Genomic DNA, 5,184 nt, shown 5'->3' with positions numbered 1-5,184 from the left:
ATAAATTTGTAAGCAAGATATATAGATAATTCCAAAAGCAATTGATCATGGATGGGGATAATAAGATAGTATATAGTAACATACTTCCCTAATACTGGACTTATATTATGACATTCACCTCAATCTTAAGGTACATAGCTCATAATCACTAATATAAGCCCACAATCAACTGGATTTTATATACTAACTCGAACATAATCGCAATGTTTACCTATGAACAAATTATAGCAAAATTCAGAATTTTTTTTTTGTTTTTTTTTCTATAAAAAATCAATTTCAATCACATACCTTGAATTTTGCAAAACTACAATTTCTTGCAACCTCAACTTTAACAATTTCAATTTCAACAATTTAACCTGAAAAACACTCAAATTAGTTAGTAATTGTATTAAAAACAGTTCAAACACTACATTATTTAATGCTCATTTAAATGAACAAATAACTGTTTGCTCATTTGATAAATGAGCAAAAAATTATATGCTCATTTGCTAAATGAGAAAAAAATCATTTGCTCATATCTCGCAGCACGGACTTTACATTAAGAAGTTCTGCAGGCTTCCTTATAGCATGAATAGCAAAAGACCTCATCAAATTACGATGTCAAGTAGAATAGCTCAAGAAATCATGCTAATTTTCTAAGCAATTATTTAACAGTCTCACAATTTGAAATAATTGCAATAATAGTATAAATTCCATTCAATATATGGTATATCAATAAGTGGTATGGTATACACCAATTGGTTTGACCAGTCCTACCTATGTTGTCTCTTCTTTAATCTTTACCAAGGTTGAAACAGTAGCAACAATATGTTTAAAGAAATCCAATACCAATTTTTTCACCAAAATGTTATCATGAGACATAGCCATTGACTACTTCAATGAGATTAAACGCAGCCACCCAACTGCAAAGAAAAATAAAAGGAGGGCAAAAGAGAACGCAAAGTAGTTAGGAAAACATGAAGTTGAGATTTCAAAGAGTTCAGGAGGGAAGGGGAGTTAAAAGATAACAAGGTTTCATTTCAGAACAACATGTTGTACCAGTATAGCTTCCATCTCAGCACTTGATACAAGTGTTCGCTTGGGCTGGTCAGATCCTTCCCAGAGGCAGATAAGGAGTTGCTGGAAGCTGACCTTGATAGGAACGCCTTCAAAGCATCATCTATTGATGGGGAAGAAGATTCTAGCAAAGAGGAAAGGTAAAAAAAAAAGAGGGCGAGGGGGGGGGGGTGCAGATGAGATAAGTAAGGAGTTGAAAATTAACACAGCAATAATTACCCAAATGTCTAAAGTCAACCATTAAACTAGATATAAGTAGTCAAACCTCAAAATTTTCTAAAACAGAAGACCATTGCTTAGCACATCTTTTTCAAACAATATCAATAGGAACAAGGTAGACAGCCTTAGATTAGATTTTAGTACTAAAATTTAATTATAAAAAGAGGCTAGAAGCCTAGAACGCATTTCTAGCAAGAAAGACAGCACTAATCAAAGAATCATTCTCAATATCATATTATTGAGATCAATAATAGCAAGTCAGAAACTTGTATTCAGAGAGTAAAGGCGATAATAGTAAATGTGACTACAGTGAGTAATGTAAATACGGAGTAATATTTATAAATGCGGGGATTACGAGTTTAAATATCACAAAGCCGTCCTAACATCAAAATTCTACTCAAATTATGACTCCTTTTATAGCACACTCATTGAATATTTAACAAAGCAGACCACCCATTGTCTCCCCCAACCTGATATCTACTGCATTACATTTAGCTTTTCACTTAGACATTTTATCGAACAGTTTACGTGCATCCTCAATTCCTGTTGCAAATTTTTCGAATCAGAATTCACAAGTAAAACAGGGGTTTAACTGTTTGGATTACCTTGAATGTTCGAAGGAAGCTTTATACTAGCTTTAACAGCACTCAAAACCAAACCAAAACTACAACATAATCGCAACAAAATCGAGCAAAAATCGCAACAAAACCACAACATAATTTCGAAAATACATAACCAAAATAAGAATACATGTTAAAACCTAAATTCAGGCAAAATAAACTAAAATGAACTTGATAATTACTCAAAAATGAAAAAAAAAAAAAAACTAAAACATAATCGACACAAAGTAACCAAAAATTAGTGAGATGAAATCAGCACAAATAAAACAAAAATCAAAATGAAGATAAACAATGAATGTAACCTAAAAATTAATTGGAAAACAACAAAAAATAAACAATAAACTTACATTGACGAACAATTGATGAAGATTGGAGAAGTTGTGATGAAATTTCAGAGAGAAAGAGAGAAGAAAACCGAATGAAATTGAATGAGGAGAGAGAAATTGCGCGTGAAAGAGGAAGGAGGAGAGAGAAAAAATGCAGAAAGTGTTTTGAAATAAAATGGTTTTGTTTAAACCGGGATTGTATTGTGACCGTTGGATGCAATTGATCCAATGGTTATAATGAGTTCTCACATATAATAGTGTTCTCACATAAGGGGTGTGGTCTCATATGATCCTATTTCTACATATATATATATATATATATATATATATATATATATATATATATATATATATATATATATATATATTATTTTTTTAGAATGAATGATGAATGCTATGATCGAGATGTAAAAGAAATTTGCTCATTTTATTAATGGAAAAAGGTGAACGAAACACATAAAACATATAAGAATTCGAAATGGAAAACCTATGCTAGACATGAATGGAGGGAATGGAGATGAATCATAAAGGAAAATAAAAATTTGGGTATTATATGGACTCCTTGGAGTACTTAAAGGAATGAATAGTGAAAGAATGGTGAGGCTAGTGTTTAGGCTAAAGAGGGAGAAGAGAATTATTTGATGATCAAGCTTGTTGATGATTGAAAAAGAGGAGATATGACCTCTATTTATAGAGAAAAAAGAAGGGTCGGAAAAAAAAGATAAGATCCGAATTAATTAGGAATAAAGCTCAATAGACTGCAGTTTTGCGGTTTTTGTTTTTATCATATCTTTTGATCCAGATATTGGAATAAGATAAAAAAAGATATCGTTGGAACGCTATTGAAGTCTAATTTCTATCCCAATTAGAATCAGATTAAAATATTTTGTAGAATAAAATATATGGCCAAAATAGTGAGACGGTGTCAGTTTTGGATAGAGTTTGACATTTTATTCATATCTTTTCTGTTATAGCTTGGAATTGATATTATAATATATCATTGGAAAGATAATTTCAAGGGATATCCAACATATAAAATTTGGATAAAAAATATGAGGTACTAAAATCATATCTGACTATCTTTGAATGTCTTTCAATTCGAATAGAATTAAGACTTTTAAAAAGAAAAGTTTTTATTCAATTTCAAACTCTTTAATCTTATCTTTTCAAAAAGGATGATTAAGATCTTTTAGAAACTTATAGAAGCTTCTAATTAATCCTAATTGGTTTAGGAATGGGATTAACTAATTTGGACCCTCCACATGATCATTGGGTCGTAGGTAAGGTGGGCTTAGGTAACTTGAAGTTGGAGGTCTAGGCGATTTCCATGGCGATTTCTGCTTGCTAGGTCGGGATCTTTATCTAGCTTCCTCATCATCATGGCTCGTAAGAAGAAATCTTCAACCCCTCTTCCACAAAACAATGCCCCTATTGATAATATTCTGGATAAGCTGAGAAAATCTGGAACTTCTTCATCTGAACCGATTGCTGAAGAAGATGAGCTGGTCACTCCTCCTCCACATTTGGTGCATCCATCTGGTGGAATGATATCTAGAGGTGAAGTAATAATACTTGAAAGGTCTTATAGAGGTTCGATTGCTCAATCTCAGACTAGAACCAATGGAACAGTAACTAGGGTTTCTACGGTTACTGTTCCATTGGTTTCTGGTCAGAATCAAAGCCCGATAATCCCTGTTGCTGTTATTCCTGGCTCTTCTGAGGCTCTTGATAGCTTGAATCAAGACCCTGAAGCTCCTGAAGAATGGAAGGATTTATTCAAAGGGAAGCTCAATGCAAAAGGGACCTCTCTGTCTTTCATTGCTCTTGAGATCAGAGATGGAAAATCGATTGCTAAGCTTAGCTCTACTGATATTTTTGAGGGCAACAAAAACTGGGGTAATTCTCTTATCTTTTATGTTGTTGTTTACTCTCCCACTATTTCTGCATTTCATAAGTTTATTGCTGATAATTGGAGTAACATTGCTAAACTAGACATATTTTGGCATGATAAGGGATATTTTATAATCAATCTGAAATCTAATGATGATAAGAATGCTATTTTATGTTCTGGTCCTCACATATTCTTTGGTAAGCCAACCATTGTTAAAGCGTGGTCTGACAAATTTGATTTCCATGCTGAAATATTGAGAACTGTTCCTCTATGGATTAACTTCCTAATTTGCCATTGAACTATTGGGGAGCTGAAACCCGCAAAATTGGTAGTCTACTTGGTGTTCCAGTCTGTGCTGATGAGTGTACCTCTAGGTAGCTAAGGGTTTCGTTTGCTAGACTTCTTGTTGAAATTGATGTTACTAAGGCTTTGCCTAGCTCTGTTTGGGTTGAGAGCCCTGCTAGTGAATTGATTGAGATCACAGTGCATTATGAGTGGACCCCTCCTTTTTGTAAGAAATGTGATAAGGTTGGGCATGACTGTTCCAAGCCTCCACCTGTTAAAAAAAATCAAATAGATGATCTAAAGACCACTCAAACTCAGGCTAAGAAAGTCTGGGTTCCTAAGAAGATTACCAAGGCTCCTGTTGAGGCTACTAAGGTTCCTGCTCCTGTTAAGGAAGTTACACCACCCCCTCAGACTCAGAACAATGATGATTGGCAAATTCCTGGCAAGAAATCCAAGAAAAGAGCCAACAGACAGATCAATTTCCATGTCTCTAGTTCTAATGTTTATCAACCTTTGACTTTTGATTCTGATGGTGTTGAAATTGCAGATGAAACTAATGAACCTAACGGGGGTGATGGGAATCCCCCTTTAGGGTCATGATAGTTCTCTCATGGAATATTAGGGGTCTTAATGACCCTGGGAATGTGGCTGCTGTTAGGAAGCTACTTTCTAATCAGAAGTGTGATGTTCTTTACCTTATTGAAACTAAAGTAAAACAACATAATTCTTTCAAGATTCAGAGGAAATTTGGGGATGCTTGGACTTGGTTTGCTAACTATGCTAA

This window comes from Chenopodium quinoa, unplaced genomic scaffold, assembly GCF_001683475.1.
Source record: "Chenopodium quinoa cultivar QQ74 unplaced genomic scaffold, ASM168347v1, whole genome shotgun sequence".
In the NCBI taxonomy this organism is placed as follows: Eukaryota; Viridiplantae; Streptophyta; class Magnoliopsida; order Caryophyllales; family Amaranthaceae; genus Chenopodium; species Chenopodium quinoa.
Note: the sequence above shows the minus strand (reverse complement) of the source record.